General features: G+C 38.3%; 1 pseudogene across 1 annotated transcript in view; it reads right to left on the minus strand.

Moving 5' to 3' along the window:
* LOC149026475 (WAT1-related protein At5g40240-like) overlaps positions 1–18,899 on the minus strand; it is a 38,388-nt pseudogene that overhangs the window by 17,481 nt on the left and 2,008 nt on the right. The gene's annotated exons all lie outside the window — the stretch shown is intronic.

Below are 18,899 nucleotides of genomic sequence, written 5' to 3' on the forward strand. Positions count from 1 at the left end.
GGGGTCGACTTATGGAGCTTATGGTTATGGACCTCATGGTGTCCCTCCTGGCTATCAGACTCGGGGTCAGCCACCACTGGAGCCTTATGGTTATGGAGCTTATGGTGTCCCTCCCATTGTCACCTATCGGAGTCACCCACTTGAACCTTATTGTTAGTATGGACCTTATGCTGACAACCAGGGTGTTCCTTAATTTGTGAACAGATCTTACACTCTATACCACAGCCACCATCAACCTTTCCATATGCATTAAGCAAGTTCCTTATCTGGAGATTCACAACTTCCACCATCAGGAAATCTTAGGCATGTGGATGAGGCCACGTACAAAGCTGCAGTTGCCGACTACGTCGACAACTATATAGGGCAAACATCATTGGACTTGTATTGTCATTTGTATGGGGTGCAAAAGGAAGATGGAGACATGGAATAAAGTTGACTTGTAATTGGTAACGTTCTCACTTCTTCTCATATATACTATATACTTGAATGTTACCTTTTCAATGTTTTTTTGGTAAAATAGTAGTTCCATAATGTTTATTATGTTTGAAATAGGTAGTATGCAAGAATCCAAATCATTTTGAGTCCATATTGTTGAAAAATCCGATTGTGGTAGAATGAGTTGATGTTATCAATGTGATCTCAAGCCCTTTATTTATAATAAAATGAAAATAACACTATTACATAAATACCCTTAATTGGGTAACAATAAAATAGAAAATTACATGAATACAAACTCTAATAAAGTTGGACTCCTAGTAGACTCCAACACTCCCCCTCAAGTGGACTCCTAGTAGACTCCAATACTCCCTCTTAAGTTGAGGCATAGATGTTAGTCATGCCCAACTTGCCTACAATAGGAAAGAAATCTCCTTCTTTTAAACCCTTAGTGAAAATATCTGCCACTTGGTCTCTAGACCTCACAAAAGGCATGCAGATGAGCCCTTGTTCCAGCTTTCCTTTGACAAGAAACCTGTCAATTTCAATGTGCTTAGTTCGATCATGTTGTATAGGATTATTGGCAATATTAATGACAGCCTTGTTGTCACAATATAACATCATAGGGTTTGGAACTTAGACTCCAATATCTTCTAGCAAGCCTTTCAACCATAGTAACTCACAAACTCTACAAACCATTGTTCTATATTCAGCTTCAATACTGGATAAAGCTATCACATTCTGTTTTTTACTTCTCCAAATAACTAGATTACCTCCAACAAAGGTACAGTAACCTGAATTGACTTCCTCTCAGGAGATCCACCCCAAATGTTTCTATTCTTAGATTATCACTGGATGACAAAAGTATTCCTTTTCCAAGAGTTCCCTTCAAATATTGCAAAATTTTGGTAACAACCTTCATATGAGCTAAATATGGATCATGTATGAATTGGCTTACTAACCCCACAGCATAAGTGATGCTTGGTCTAGTGTGGGACAAGTAAATAAGCTTCCCTACCAGCCTTTGGTATCTTCCTTTGCCCACTGGTTCTCCCTCTTTTTCCTTAAGTTTAGCTCCAGCTTCAAAAAGGGTATCAACTGCTTTACACCCCAACATTCCCACTTTTGATAATAAATCTAGAACATACTTTCTTTGGGATAGGAATATACCCTTCTTTGATCGAGGCACCTCAATCCCTAAGAAGTACTGTAACTTCCCTAGATCTTTAATCTCTAACTCTCAGCCAAGAAAGTCCTTTAAACTTTGAATTTCTTCACCATCATTCCCTGTGATGACAATATCGTCTACATAAACAATGAGAAGTGTGATGTTAGTACCTGACTTCTTGACAAATAGTGTATGATCAGCATTGCTTTGCTTGTACCCAATAGAAGTCATTGCCTTTAGGAGGCGTCCAAACCAGCATCTAGAAGATTGTTTTAACCCTTAAATTGACCTCTTCAACTAACATACTTTCCATGCAGTGTTGTCATCAGAGAAACCATGTGGGATTTCCATATAGACTTCTTCCTCTAACTCCCCATGTAAGAAGGCATTCTTTACGTCTAGTTGGTGTAAGTTCTAATCTTTGTTCACAACTATAGACAACAGAACTCTGACAGTGTTCAGTTTTGCAACAGGGGCAAAAGTCTCCTGATAATCAATCACATAGGTCTGAGTAAACCCCTTTGCAACTAGTTTAGCCTTCAACCTATTGACCGATCCATCCATATTTTGTTTAACCACAAACACCCATTTGCAGCACACGGGTTTTTTTCCTGGAGGAAGTGTAGCCAACTCCCAAGTATCATTTTTCTTCATTGCGTGCATTTCCTCTACCATAGTTGCCTTCCATTTCTTATTAGCATAGGCTTCCTGCCAACTTTTAGGAACAGATAGAGAGGATATAAAAGCACGGTAAGAGTTAGACAAAGAGTCATAAGAAACGTATTTAGCTATGGGATGCTGAGTATAGGATTTGACTCATTTTCTGACAACAATAGGAAGATCAGAAGAAGATGCCTCAAGGGGAACAGCAGAATCAGATTCTAGAGCAAAAGACTGAAGTGGTAACATGTAAACTTTCTCCACCTTCTTTAGCCGGTTGTAATTCTTCCTTTAATAAGTCTGCACCTCCTTATTCTGGTCAATCATATTTTAAAAGACCTCAATAGTGTCTCACAGGAGTGTGGTTTCCCCCTGACCAGATTCTTCACATGGTTCAAAAAACAGAGGGGGAGAATTAGAGTCCTCAGGTAAATTGGTTGAAGTTTCCCCCTAGTCAAGAAACACTTCTTGAACTCCTAAGTTGTGTTGTGGTGGTGTGATAGAGAGGTCTAAAGTTGGAAAAAGCACCTCTCCTCTAGGTCTCTCCCCCTAGAGAGGTGTATAGCAAGCGCAAGACTCATTAAAAATTACATCTATGGAGACAATGGTTTTCCTAGAAAGAGGATGATAACATTTATACCCTTTCTAAGTAGCAAAATAACCGAGAAATATGCAGCGTAGGCCGCGGGGAGCCAACTTACTTTGATGGACTATGATTCTAGCATAACATACACACCCAAAAACCTTTAGGGGAATGACAAAAGAAGTGGTTCCCTATAGAAGCTCATTAGAACACTTAAAATCAAGTATCCTATTGGGCATCCTATTCATAAGGTAAAAGGCAATGAGTATAGCATCACTCCAGTATTGGTTAGGGACATTCATAGCAATCATAAGTGAACAGACTATCTCTAAAAGATGCCGATTCTTTCGTTCAGCAACCCCATTTTGGGCAGCTGTATCAACATAACTGGTCTGGTGTATTATGCCAAAGTCAGAGAGATATCTCTGAAATTCACCATCAATATACCCTGTGCCATTGTTGCTATGAAGGAACTTTATAGTGGCATTGAACTGAGTTTTAATCATATTATCAAAATCACGAAAACATCGAAAAACCTCATTTTTTTGTTTTAAAAGATAAATCCAAGTAGAACGAGTGTGACACTCAATAAACAAATTACCTATGGCTAGTAATAGACAAACGTCGACAAGAGCCCCACACATTAGTATGAATTAGTTCAAAAGGAATAGATTTTTTATTGTGAAGAGAAGGTAAATAAGTAGAACGAGTCTACTTCACAAAAATGCAGGCTTCACAAAAAAATTCATCATTTTTACAAGAATAAACTAAATCGGGGGATACTTTCTTAAGAGTTCCTAGAGAAGGGTGACCTAGCCTACAGTGCCACTGCTGAAGGTCTAATATTACCGAATGGACCTGATTAGGAGATGCAATCAGAGAAAAAGTAGATCCTCCAATTGGCTCCAACAGATAAAGTCCACTGTCTAGTTTCCCACGTCCAATCTCCTTCTCCGTTACCAAATCCTAGAAGACACAGTAAGATGGGAAAAAAGTCACTTTACAATTCAAGTCATGTGTAAGACTACTGATAGAGAGCAAGTTAGTAGAGAAAGAGGGAACGTGTAAAACTTTAGACAAAGAAAGTGATGGAGAATGTTGAATGGTCCCTTTTCCAGCAATGGAAGAATAGGAGCCATCAGCAATTCGAACTTTCTCTTTTCCGAAGTCGAAGCATAATGTGAAAAAAAGAGGAACCAGTCATATGATCTGTGGCTCCTGTATCAATGATCCATAGAGTAGAAACTGAATAAACATGGTAGCCTACAAAAGTTTTACCTTAAGTAGCAAGATAGGAGTTGGTATGGGTAGTGGTGGAAGCACTAGTAGAGGCTATACCGGCAGTAAAAGACTGCAGTATACGTCGTAGAGTAGCTAACTCTTGTGAAAAACTAATGTCTGCAGAGGATGTTGTGGAAACTGTCTCAGAAATATTAGCTTTTGGTTTGCCCCTTCTTTGTGCTCTTTTTTGCTCAAATCAACAGGCTTCCCATGGAGCTTCCAACAATTGGCCTTAGTATGATATGGTTTGTGATAGTGCTCACACTTGACATTCTCCTTAGCCGAAGCAGATTTAATGCTAACAGACTGTAAGGCTGATTTCTCCACAATAGGAGCATGAAGCATAGCTAACCGACGGCTTTCCTCGCACTGAACAAGGGCATAACACTGTTCAAGTGTAGGAAAGAGAGAACGACTTAATACTTGCACTATGATCTAATCATACTCTACATTCAAACTTGCCAAGAAGTCATATACCCAAATCTTATCAACGTGCTTCCTATAAGTAGTCACATCATCTGGATTAGTGGGGTGATAATCCCCATAATGATCCAACTCTTGCCAGAGAGATCGCAACTCGGCATAATATTGGGCCACAGTCAATTCCTTTTGGGGAGTCTCATGAAGCTTCTTTCGTAGCTCATAAACCTGTGCATCATTCCCCAACTGTTCATATGTTTCAGTAGTAGCATTCCAGATTTGGGCTGCAGTATCAAGTAATAGGTATCCCCGGGCAATATTTGAATGCATGGAATTCAAAAAAAATGACATAATAAGAGAATCATTTGATATTCATTTATCCTTGTGAAACACCGTGGTAGTAAGTTTGATAGTAGTGCCCGTAATGTGTCCAACTAATCTTCTTCCGGCAATAGTCAGGTAAGCAAATCGAGACTAGATCAAATAATTTGTGCCATCAAATCTTACTGAAAGATGATGAAGAGTGGGGTTATGTTCGGATCTAGTGGGAGGAGTAGTACCATCGATGGTTGCCATTTTGAAAAAATTGTCTGCAGTTCTTCAGTCTTCACCCCTTCAAAATAACTGAAATGTCGCAGAATGCAATAGCCAAACCACCCAAAAAATAGGAATTCAAAAAATGCTTATAAAGAATACCATTTTTTCTCCTTCTTCTCTTTCTTCTTTCCTTTCTTTCTCTTCTTCTTCATTTCTTTTCTTTTCTTTCTTTTCTTTCCCTCTTTTTTTCAACTACGGGAAATTACAAATAAGCCCCTAAAAACTGGGAAATTACAAATAAGTCCCTAAAAACTACGAAATGAAAATAAGGTCCCTAAAATATGCAAAATTACACATAAGCCCCTAGAATTATGAAAATTTGCAAATAGGTCCCTTAAAATATGAAATTATGCATACGTCCATAAAATTATGTTAATTTACTAGTAGGTCCTTGAAAGAATTCAAATGTACAAACTAAACCCCTAAATCATCGTTATTATGTTTTTCTGGTCTATGGTAAAGTTTGATCCATAGAAAAGGCCCCAAGGCTATGGAACTCTACAGAATTGCGATCGCAAGGACTTCGCAATTGAGGGAGACTTAAACACCAGAAATTGAGAGAAAAACCAGAGTTAAACTTACTCACTGTGTTAAGAGTTAAGGCACAGGAAGCAGCGGTGGTAGCAGCAGCGGTAGCAGCAGCGGTAGCAGCAGCGGTAGCAGCGGCTTTTCTTCTGCTTTCTCTTCCTATTTTTTTCTCTCGATGGCGCAGGAAGCAGCGGCAGTAGCAGCAGCCGATTTCAGCCGGAACTGAAGAACGATAGTGCAGCAGCAGATTTCGGGCGGAATTGCAGAACGATAGTGCAGGGTTTGCGATGGGTTTTGTGGAAAGAATCAGAAAATTGTGATTGGTATGAAGAACTGCGATGGGATTGAAACAAAATCAGAGAATTGCGATGGTTTGCGATGGGTTTGAAAAAAATCAGGAAGAAGGATGTAGGTCTTCGTTTTTTTTTTTTTTTTTTTCCTTTTTCCTAATCAAACTTAGACTCTAATGGCATGTTGAAAAAGCCGATTGTGGTAGAATGGCTTGATGTTATCAATGTCTCAAAATAAAGTGGAAATTATACTATTACATAAATACCCTTACTTGGGTAACAATAAAATAGAAAACTACATGAATACAAACTCTAATAGAGTTGGACTCCTAATAGACTCCAACACATATGAAGCCTGAAATTGAAGTTCAAATTTTCAAAAGAAAAAAAAATTCAAAAAATCCGACCAAAATTTCGGTCGAAACTTGGAAATTGCGGCCTTTTTCAGGTCGAACTTCATGTTTCGGCCAAAAAAATTTCCTTGATGTGGACATATGTTAATGATCTCGTTGAGTTCTGTGGAACTCACCCCTTATGGATATATTGTTTCAGATTGTGTTGCAGGTTACGATGACTCAACGATATAGGAGTATGAGACACCTATAGATTCTAACAAGTTATCAGATTACAAGGATATCGATCTACACAGTGACTTGTGTGCATGTTTGGAATGTTTATACGACACTCAGCCCTTCGCTTAGGAAGAGCGTTACCTTTAGAGACACCGAGACTTTTGATTTTATTGTTTATTATTTAATTAAAAACAAACAGAAGATGTAATCAGTTTCATTTTGACTTTACGTCCAGTTTGAGATTCCTTAAGATTCCTTTATAATATTCTTTGCTCATTGATTATGTACACTTGATCTTGTGATTGTGGATCACTCTCACAGGTATTTAGGTGGATCCGATACCAGCCGGGGGGGATGTGACACCACATAAGCACAATAAAAAGACGTACATCTCCTATCATCTAAACATCATGCAGTTCATGCCCAATCTGCATCTGTATATACTTCAACTATAAGATGCCCATGAAAAGAAATTAAAATGCCTTTTCCAGGAGATGCCTTTAAGTATCTCAAGATGCAACACATTGCATCAAGATGTGAAGAGTAAGGATCATGCATGTGACCAACAAGATTGACTACAAAAGTAATATATGGCCTAGTGTGTGACAGATAAATCAACTTCCCAATAAGCTTTTGACAACTGGTATTATCAACCGATTCTCCTTCCTTTACCTTCGAGTGTTGATAGGGCTCCACTGGGGTCTGGCAAGTCTACACCCTAACATCCCAACCTCTTCTAGTATGTTCAAAGTGTACTTTCTCTGAGATAGAGAAACACCATTAGCTAAGTATGCTAGTTCTAGCCCAAGAAAGTATCTAAGCTTGCCCATGTCTTGTATCTCAAACTCTGTCCCCAATAAGGTCTTCAAGGTTGTAATTTCTTCATCACTACTTCCTTTGATAACTATATCATCCACTTCCACCAGAAGTACTATAATATGAGAACCACCCCGTTTAACAAATAAGGTATGGGTCTATATTACTATACTTGTAGCCATAGGAGACCATAACCTTATGAAATCTTCCAAACCAAGCCCTAGGGGACTGCTTTAGTCCATACAAGGCTCTCCTTAATTTGCACACTTTCCCATGAGTTCCGGGATTATAATAACTTGGGGGCACATCCATATATACTTCTTCCAGAAGCTCTTCATTCAAAAAAGCATTCTTAACATCCAATTGTTGAAGATTCTACCCTTGATTCACAACACATAAAAGAACAGCCCAAACTGTATTCATATTGGCAACAGGAGCAAATGTCTCCTAATAGTCGAGGCCATAAGTCTGAGTGAAGCCTTTGGCTACCACTCTTGCCTTATATATCTCAATGGATCCATTTTCTTTATGCTTTATTACAAACACCCAGTTGCACAAAGACGCCAATTCCCACATTTTGTTTTTTTCCAGGGCTTACACTTCCTCATCCATAGCCTTCTTCCAATTTGAGTGAGACACCATCTCCTACCATGAGTCAATGATAAAAGTGGAAGACAAATAGGAAATAAAGCTTTGAAATTCTAGGCATAGGGACTGATATGAAACATGATTAAAAATAGGGTTTTAGTGCAAAAACGTAATTTTCTAAAAACAATACGTAGATCTAGGTCAAAGACAAACTCACCAACATGAACGACTTCTTTAGGACTAGGAGTTGGTGCTTTCAATTGGCATAGTTCAGAAGGGAATAATTCCTGCTTCCTTTAGTAGGTCTTCAAAGGTTTAGTCTCCCCCTATACATTATCCATCTATTGTTCCTGTCCGGCCGCTCCATCTTCCAAAGTAGAATCTGCCAAACTCAACAGTAGGAACCTCAAGAGGAATCTCAAAAAACACCGGAGCCAGATTCACCAAGGGAATGGCTTCTTCAGGTTTAGGAGCCAGTGCTTCCAACTAGCGTGGTTTGGAAGGGGGTAATTTCTGCTTCCTTTGGTAAGTCTTCAGAAGTTTAGTCTCCTCCTGCACATCATCCACTAGTTGTTCTTGTCTGGTCACTCCATCCTCCAAAGGAGAATCTGCAAAGGAGACTTAATAGTAAGAACCTCAGGATGAATCTCAAGAAACACCAAAGCTTCTTTACTAACACTCTCCCCTTGAAAAAGAGTAGGGGGAAAAAAGGAACTTGTTCTTGAAAAACACCATGTTCTACGCCGCTATCCATCATCTATGGTGGGAGCGTAATCTTCGAAGATGGACTTCCAAATCCCGCTTTAAAGATATGATTTGGAATGCCATCTATTTATATGTTTCTTCTAGACTTGTAGCTTCTCCCCACCCCTTGATTGATGATACCCCAAGGAACAGGCTAATGTTGTCTCCTAGGGCCTTAACTCTTCTTTCCAGTCTTCCTCTTAAAGACCGTCTTTGTTTGTTCCTCTTTTGTTAATTAAATTATTTATTCATCCAAAAAAAAAAATCTATAGATACAAGAAACCTACGAGATCTAAGATGATAATATTTATACCCCTTTTGTGTAGGAGGATAATCCAAAATATATACCGTAACCCACAAGGATCTAGGTTACCACGACTATGATGATTGCGAACAAAAGCAACCCACCCAAACACCTCTAGAGGAACTGTAAAGTTGGTTGTCCCTAAAAGAACCTCAAGAGGACAACGTTGATCTAAGAATCAAGAAGGCATCCTGTTAATCAGATAAGTGGTGGTTTGAATTGCATCACCCCAAAATCGGGGAGGCAAATGCATGGGAACATCAGGGACCATGCCAGCTCAAGGAGATGTATATCTTTGCGCTCATCCACCCCATTTTAAGGAGGAGTATCCACACAACTAGTTTCATAGATAATCCTATGAGCAACAAGATAAAAGGAAAAAGGCCCACCCAAGTATTCAAAGCCATTATTGGTCTGAAGAATTTTCACAATAAACCCAAACTAGGCCTTAATCATATTATGAAAATTCTAAAAGCAGGAAAACACATCACTTTTTATGTGAAGAAGATATATCAATGTACTAATGCAACAATCAATAAAAAAAACAAACCAACGATGACCAAAAATAAACACAATCTAAGAAGAACCCATACATCAGAATGAATAATTGATAACTCTATGAAATAGAGTTAAGATTTATAACTTTTATACTTGAGATGGCTTGATTTAGGAGTATTTTGTCTTTGTTTTAGTGATAGTATTCATTAGGTGCTGTCTTATTTAGTCTTAACATGTTGCATTTTGTTTAGTTCATTTTTGTCACCATTGCATGAATTTTCCTTCTTTTTATGGATGAATTTGACTGTTTCTCTTTCTCTTGAACATGTAGGTGAAGATTCATAATAGAAGAACATGTCCTCTAACTTTGTTGTAGAGTTGTTGCTGCATTGCTACAACAACGGAGCAGAATATTCTCAGATCCAATTCAAATGGAATTGACCAAAAAGGGCTAACTTAAGTGGACTAAATTCTTGTAAATACATGATGGTTTTCAGCCCTTGATCTCAGGAGGAAAGTTCTAATCCTATGGCCAGAATCTAACCTAATGATTGAAGACATTTATGGAAGAAAGAGAAAAGAGGCAAGGAGAAGAAGGAGAGAGATTCGACCAAGGGGGAAGGGAGACTCGGCTGAGAGGAAGGAGGTAGAGAACGAATGCTGGAGCTCTTGTGGAAGCAAGGAGCTGCTGGAGTTGCTGATTTGATGGAGAAGAAAGCTGGAGCTCATGTGGAAGCATTGAAGCCTTAGTTTATTCTTGTTTTTATAACTCTATCTTCTTACTTTCTAGTCTCATATCAACTATACTTGGTTTTATGCATTTGAATTCTGTTATGGGCTAAATCTTAGCTGTGTTGGGATGATAGTAGTACCTAAACCTGGATTTTGATATGTAACTAATCATGTGTTCTTTAGTTTTATTGCAATCCACTTTATTGTTAATGAATTCAGCATGTTATATTGACTAATTTCAGTTCTTGAATGATTTTTCTTGAATGAATGTTATGATTTCATTAATTGGAAAATTAATGAAGTCTAGGTGTTTGTTGAATTGTGTGAGTTAGCATCATCTTTAATTAGGTTGTGTTAATTAGTAGGTTGGGTAGGAATACCCAATTACCTCACATTACCATTGATTGGATTGGGTTTAAATTGCATTCTTAATTCAATTCTTCATAGGAATATGCAGATGTTGATTTAGGATGCTAGCTTATGTGTATTGGAAAATTCCATATTGCCATTCATTCCAAGTTCTTGAATTATCTTGGGGGTTGTAGTATTGCTTTAGTATTTGCATTATAAAATTCAGGGGAAGGGAAACTTGATTCCCAACACACTTGTCACTCACTAAGTTTCTTCCATTGCTTAATCTACATTTTAATTCCTTAGTTTTCTTTACCTGTCATTTGGTTATTTAGTTAGTCAATCACCAATTAACCTTGTTAATTTCATTTAAATCAATTTTACTTTTATATTGAAAGTTAATGATATAATTCTCCGTGGGATCGATACTTTACTTATCATTTATTACTTGATTGCGATACGTATATTTACGTAATATCTTGAGATACAAGCAACAATAATAGAAAAGGAACTTTACTACGATTACCAAAAATTTGATAAACATTTCTAGTTTGCTTGGCCAAAATGCAAGCATCACAACGAAAGTCATTCAACTTACATCTTTTAACTAAGTCTAGAAATAATCTAAACAAAACTAATAAAGGAATGTGGCCAAGACGATTATGCTATTGTAATAAAGACGAGGTGTAGGAGAGGATGACATAAAGGCCGTAGAAAAAACTTATGGGGATCTGTCCAATAAGTAAAGCCCCCGCTTCTGTCAACCACTGCCAATCATACGCCTCATTTCCAAATCTTGAAAAACACAATAAGTGGGAAAGAATATTATTTTACAGCTTATATCACGGGTAAGGCTACTAATAGACAAAAGGTTAGCTAAAAATTTTGGTACGTGCAAAACAGAGGAAAGGGTAAGTCTAGGGGAACAGATAATTGAACCCTTTCCAAAGATTGATGAGTCCATCACCTATTCTAACATCCTGACCAAAAGGAATATAGATGAGTATGTCATGCAGTTCAATACCCCAAAGTCAATTATCCAAGAGAGTTAAAAAAGTTACACTGTGACAACCAAAAATACCTAAGAAATGCTGAGAGTTAGTAGTGGAAGTAACGGCAAAGGCTACACTTGCACTAGTAGTCAGTCTTGAAAGGATACATTAAGCTTGGTCATCAACTGACGAAAGAGATTTTGGATCTCGTCTGAGGAAAGAGATGTCGGAGTACTCTCGATGTTTGACATAGCCTAATTGGTAGATGCTTGATTGCTGCCCCTATTACCACTTTTACCTCCTTTACGGGAATTTGTTGGACGTCCATACAACTTCCAACGCTTCTCCTTTGTATGGCATTCCTTCCCAGAATATTCACACTTCACTGGTGGCCAAGAATCACCAGAACCAGCCTTGTTATTGCCAATTTCAGCAACTAAAGCTGACCTCTCAGGAGTCTGTGTATGCACTATAGCTATCTGCCAACTATCTTCTATATCATTCATTGTATATGTCACATCCACCTAGCCGGTACCCTATCCAGAATACCCAAGTGTGTGATCCACAACCCCAAAAATCAAGTTTAGGAACAATCATATCCACTTAGCACAATAATATAATCAAAAGCAAGAACAAATCATTGTATTCAAGTAATTTTATAATAAAAATCAAGAAAGGATCTCAGAAGGATCACAAAAGAATATCAGAGTGCGGAAATAACAAGATACCAATCAAAAGAAACTGTAGAGTATAGCGGAAATATACCCCACAACAATACGGAAGGTAGATCGAAATCTAAAACAAGGTCTAAGCTATTACAAATAAAAGTAAAAGTCTAGAAGAAAAGGAAGTCAACTAATCAACATCTTCCATCGGCTCTTCTTCTTCTTCGATCTTCGTCTTCTTTACCTTAGGGTTGTGCTCTTGTAGCTTCAGGTCAGCATCTAGCTCACGATCCCCTAGGCGGACAAGACAATGCCATCTGCCTTCAATAGGAACCATCAGAGCAGTCCAAACCTGTGAGCTGGCTACCCCACTGGTCATAACCTTCTCCAAAGACTTTCAGAGCTGCACCATATGAGGAAGGGTCCTCCATACCGTAGCACCGGTTCTCTTCCGAACCTGCAAAGTCATCTAAAAACAAATCCCCCAAAGGGTAAGCTCAACAAGAACTTAGCAAGTATCCAATCACCATAAACATCTTCACACACATTCCAAGGCAAACATAAATGCAATGATATAAAACAATAAATGCAAGTATGCTTCTAACTCTATATATGTATGCTGGTCTCTATTGGCAAACACACTTTAAGTCATAGCACCATACTCCTCTGGGTGGGTCTCAAATCATTCTCCCTCAACCTTCCCAGCATCTTTGGTTCTCCGTTTGGTAATTGGGTCCTAAAACCTTCCCGGACATCCCTTGGCTGGGGTTTAGGTCACCACTCTCTCACATCACCATTTAGCCTGAGTATTGGTGCGTGTACAGGGTTAATCTTAGCCCAATGCAAGTCATCTACTGAGTCATATCTACTTAGTGTTAGATACATCCATTCCTCGCTTCTTGCGATCCTTTCCGGTACCTTTCCCTCTAGAATCACCGTCTCCTTCCCGGCTACGTAGACTCTTAACCCTATTGGTCATCCACAAATAGTAAACGGGAAACTCTCATGTCCTCTCATGGGTTGGCTACCAATCTTAAGCGCCCATGAGCTCAAGTCTACTACTGCAACCCTACTAATGAATGGCCCCCAATGTGATTCATGTCCTCTCACGGGTTGGTTACCGGTCTTGAGCGCCTATAAATCCCCATTGCTGCCACGGGTCACTCGGTCTTAATTCCCCTTCCAATGGGGTCAAATATGACAAAGGTTTCCTAGCCAAACACTTTTAGACCAATCTAGGTATGTCAACTAGTAGTCAAGGAAAGTGACAAAGGGCACCATAGGAAAGTGTCTCATACCACTTCCACTGGTGTCCAAAGACAGAAATGTTAAAAGGGCATTCCCTCATTCCACAACTACAACCTAGGCATTCACATCATATCATAGTTCCATACATATCACATTCACATCATAGTCCAAATCATATTCACAACATTAAACCCTCAATTCTAATATATAAATCTCAATATGAACATGCTACTGCAATTACAGAAGTAATATAATGCTAAGAAAGTAAAACAACAGTAGCTAACTCATGCATTCAAATCATATCATAACAAGGTACGTAAATATGCAAACTGTGAGTGGAATACTCACCTCGTATTCCAAAATTATAATCTTCAAGTAAGAGATCAGAGAACAATTCCAAAATCACCTAAACAAGCTTAAGAAAACATGTATAGGCCATAAGAAGTAATTCCAAAATATCGAGTCGAAACCAGAGACAAAACAAGGGGGAATCTGCTATCAGCAACCCTTTGGTCGATGGTCCTCGGTTGATGGGATTGACCAAAGCATCAACCAAGCAGATACAGTACGGACAAAATACACTAAATTGGTCATAACTTCTTCGTTTGAAGTCCAATTACTCCGAAATTCGAAGGGGAGTCCCACAACAACATACTAAGATTATCTATGAAGGTTTAAACATCTAATAAGATCAATAGAATAGAATTCTAACAAAACCCCTATTATACTAAAACCATGGAACAGAAAGGATAAAATGAATGGGGATTCATTCAAAAAGGTAGAAGACAGTAGATCACTCATAGAAAAATAATGAGAAATAAGTCTAACACTGATTAGAATAGAAAACTACAGTAAGAATAGATCATGCTATCAAAACTAAATCAAAATCAACGAGAATCACCATATGGCTTCAAGGAAAGCATAGAGTGGATGGGGATTCACTCTAAGACAAAGGAGATCAGAGTTGGGTCATTACAATAGTGTAATAGCTTCTTTATAATCAAAACAATAAGAAACAACAGTAGAGAGAAGAGATTACAACAATAGGAGATAGATTACTAACCTTGAATGAGAGAAATCAAAGTAGAAACTTGGTCGAATGTTTGGGGATCTTCCTTGGCTTGAGGAGGAGGCTTTAGGGTTCTTCCCACGTTCTCCAGTAGTTTAGAGGCCAAACAATTAGGTTTAGAACGAGGTTGCAATATATAGAGGATCCAAAATCCAAAACTTCCAAAAATAACAAATTCTGTTTTCGGAGTTGCTTTGGTCGATGCTGCTTGGTCGATGGGATCGACCAAAGGGTCTCCCTTTGTCAACTTGCTGAATTTTGGATCTCCATGGTCAAATCCGACTCTTAGGCCTTCAACCAACTTAAGGAAAGGTCTGACCTAACTTCCTAGGACCTTTTAAAGCTATCCACACTGAACTGAAGGTCCACCTTCAAGGTCAAACACCATTCAAGTCACTTCTTCATCCAAAGCAGACTGGGTGTCCAAGCTAAGGTTAGGGCTGGATTTCACAGTATAGGCTTGCTTAGACTGTAAAACGGATCTTATTCGGCGCGGATACACCAGTATCCGAATCCGAATCCAATTAGCAAATCCGCTATCCGAATCCAAATCCGAATCCGGAAAAAATTTAGAGAAGGCATCCGAATTCGAATCCGAAACTTTATCAGATATCCGATAATAGTCCAATCCGATAAACTATCCGATTATTGATTGATAATTGTCACTTTTTTATATTTTTTATTATACATTTCTAATTTCCGATTACCGAATACCGCTATCCAAATCCGATTATCGGTATCCGAATCTGATTATCATTTATTTTTAAAGAAAAAAATGTTAAATACTTTACTCCATCCGGATAAATTTTTATCCGGATATTATCCAATCCGATAAGCAATTATCCGAATCCGAATCCGGTTGCTTAGCGGATAGATACGAATATTTTCCGGTAAAAAAAATTTCGGATACGAATACCCTTAAACGAATATGAATGCGAATTCGGAGGCGGATTTCAGCTATCCATTTATGGATCTAGGCTTGCTCTAGAGAGGGAAAAGGCTCCCGGGAAAGAAAGTGAGCCCAAATCTGATCATACTTTATGTTTAAGCCTACCAGAAAATGATAAACTCAAAGCTTGTCTTCCCACTTCTGATATGCAATAGCGTCCACAGCATTGGTTGGGGTAAATTTTCCATAAAAGTCTATCGTCTAATAGTACCCTCTGAGTGTGTTGTAATACTGTTATAGAGTGAGTTCCTTCTGTTGCAGCTGGATGAACCTTCCCTCTGATTTCAAAATATTGTGCATCATTACCTACTATGGAATATGTGTCTTAAGCAACTTTCCAAAGAATGGCAACATCAAGAAGAAAAACTTAGCTCTCAATATGCTTGGTTTAATAGAATGCCATTTGGATCGGAGAATTTATGGAGGAAATCGGGTTTTAAATTTCCAGAAACTGCACGATTATATAGCCAAAGGGAATACGCCGCTTTTAAAAAGAAATCCCATAACCAAACATTCATCTGTATACCACTTTATATATTGCAGACCAAGGGCAAAAGGTTTGGCAAAAGTCTCATCTAGATGGCCAGTAAGACCACAAACACCAACAGCATAGAAACAGAACATGACCATCAAAGATAATTGATCCCATTAAGTTTCACAGTAGTCATCTGAAGCAGAGAAAACTCACTCCCAAGGAATAAAGGAAATGGGAATATCCTTAGACATACCAAAAGAATTAGGTGTAGGGGGATCAACCATCGCAGAAACAAGGGATTACTTAAGGATGAAGCAAATAATTTTTACTAGTTAAAAAAATCTTAAGAAGGGGGGGGATCTGATCATGGAAGGCTATTTGCAATGAACCTAGAAACAAGCGACATTGATGGCTCTAGGAACATCCACAAGGTCTAAATAGGCAAGGCGATAGAAACTAGATGGACTATTATATGATTCAAGTTCTTCTAGTCATTACAACAAAGGAAAAAAAGGGAAAAGAGGACAATTGAATAAGAATTGGGTTTAATGAGGGATTCCAATCATCCTAAGAGAGTTGCAGAGGCCACAAGACACTCCTAAGAATGATCGCAGGTGATTTTCAGGAGAGGAAATCGATGGTCCTATAAAAGTCAAAAAATTACAACAGCTCTTCTAGGACCTATCGCTGGAGGTAAAAACAATTATTGGTGTTTCTATCTGGGATATTTTGCAAGGTTAGGGGATGAAGAATATGGAGGATTAAGATCTGTTGGGAATTGCAAAGGTGAATGGTGGTAGCGGAGGTTGTTCTGGTCTCTTTGAGGCCTATGATGGTGATTGTTGATAGCTGTCATGACTTCCGATGGGATGGTGGTGCCATAGGTCAGTGTGTGTGTGACACTACAGGCCTTTAGTTATAATAATAGAATGAAAGAGAGAGTAAAAGAATACTCAATGTGGGACTAAAATAATAAATCTCTGGGATGGTGGAGCCCTAGGTCAGTGTGTGTGACACTGCAGGCCTTTATTTATAATAATAGAATGAAAGAGAGAGTAAAAGAATACTTAATGTGGGACTAAGATAATAAATCTCCTAACAGACAAAACTACCCTTCTTACTTTGTTGAAGTATACGTAAATTTGGGAGTTTTACTGTTCACATGAACAGTATTATGCTATTGTTTTTATTATATTTTCTATTTCTAATGTGGGAGTCTTGCTACATAAGTTTTGGGAGTTTTTAGAAAGCATAGTTTCTATTTTGGTGGTAGTTTCTATTTTCAGAACTTTCTATTTTAGGAGTTAGGAAGTTATTAAAGCTGTAATATTTTGTTTCCTTTTTCTAGAGGACAATTACTTGTCTCTCAAGTTGTATTAGATTCATTAGAAGCTATAAATAAAAGTGCTCTGTGATTCTAGACTCTTAAGCAAGAATCACGAGCCTCTTCTACTAGTTCTTCATCTCTCTTCTCTTCTTCTTCTTCTCTCTTTTCTTTGTTCAAGTTCAGCTGCTGTTTTGATTATTTAATGCTTGTTCTCTAACATGGCATCAGAGCAAGTTTAATCAACTTAGGGACCGTTTTCTCTCTCTTGGCTGCCCAGTTTTTTTCTTCCTTTTTCATATCTAGGGCAGCCCAACCTTCGCTGCAGTAATTGTGCATGGCTGTCCTCCTTTAACTTTTGAAGCACCAAGTATCTATGTATTAATACTACAAAAAGGCCCTAAGCTTTCTGGGGATATGTCTACCTATTTGATTCAACTGAGGCTGCTACTACCCTTTTTTGTGTGCAAATCTAAAGTTCAATCTGCACTATACTGATGTCTTGGGATTCCTCTTGATTCTTGCAAAGATATGCCCATAATTCGGATTGCAAGACCTAAGTAGTGTCTTCCATTGTTTGTGCTATAAGTTTAGTTGCAAGTCGTAAACTAGTACCCTTGTTTCATTGAATTTCTCTCTTCTGAAAAATTCTACTACTACCTTCTTGCTTTACTACTGCTTCCGTTGTTTATTTCAGAATCAAGTTTAGCCTTCTTTTTATCTAAAACTTCTACAAAGACCTAGAGGACTACTTTTCCTTCATATCAAGATCTGTTAGAGTTTCAAATCTAGCAGAAGTTTGTTGCTATTGTCCGAGATCTGATATTATTTGCTACTGCAACTACTGTTATTGCACTTCTTTTGAGTGGATTGCTGCAGCGACTACTGCAATTTTGAGATTCCAAGCTGGTTCAGTATATTTTTTTTCCTAATCTAATTTGCTCTTGCCTAAGGGTTAGCGGTGGTCCAGAATTTTTTTTTCCCCCTTGGTGCACAAGACTTTGTCATGTGAGACGATTTTCTGCTGCTTGATCAACTTTATTGGTGAATAATACACTACTCTATGGCTGCTACTTTTCCTTCTTGGGTTTCTTTTGTGTTCATACTTTAAGATGCTTGTCACTGGTCATCATTAATTGTCCACGTGTAATGCTACACGTGAGGGGGAGAATGGTACCGTATTCTATATCTACTCAAGATGTGCTGATGGATATTATTTGTGAAGATCTTTGTCCTCAACTTATGGCATTCTACAACGATATCATTACATGTCTTTACCTATATTGTCCTTTACCTAACTACTTGGTCCGTAGTAACCCATACTACCTTACCTACTTGGTCCGCAGTAACCCATACTGTCTTTTACCTTACCTACTTGGTCCGCAGTAACCCATACTGTTTTCTACCTTACCTACTTGGTCCGCAATAACCCATACTGTCCTTTACCTTACCTACTTGGTCACAGTAACTCACACTGTCTTTTACCTACCTACTTGGTTCGTAGTATCCCATACTACGTTACCAACTTGGTCCACAGTAATCAATATTGTCTTTTACCTACCCATACTTTACCTGTTACTTGCATTCTTGTGAAGCATTTATATGGACAT

The sequence above is a fragment of the Hakea prostrata genome, chromosome 2 (assembly GCF_041222555.1).
Source record: "Hakea prostrata isolate BN-2017 chromosome 2, UWA_Hpros_2, whole genome shotgun sequence".
NCBI lineage: Eukaryota > Viridiplantae > Streptophyta > Magnoliopsida > Proteales > Proteaceae > Hakea > Hakea prostrata.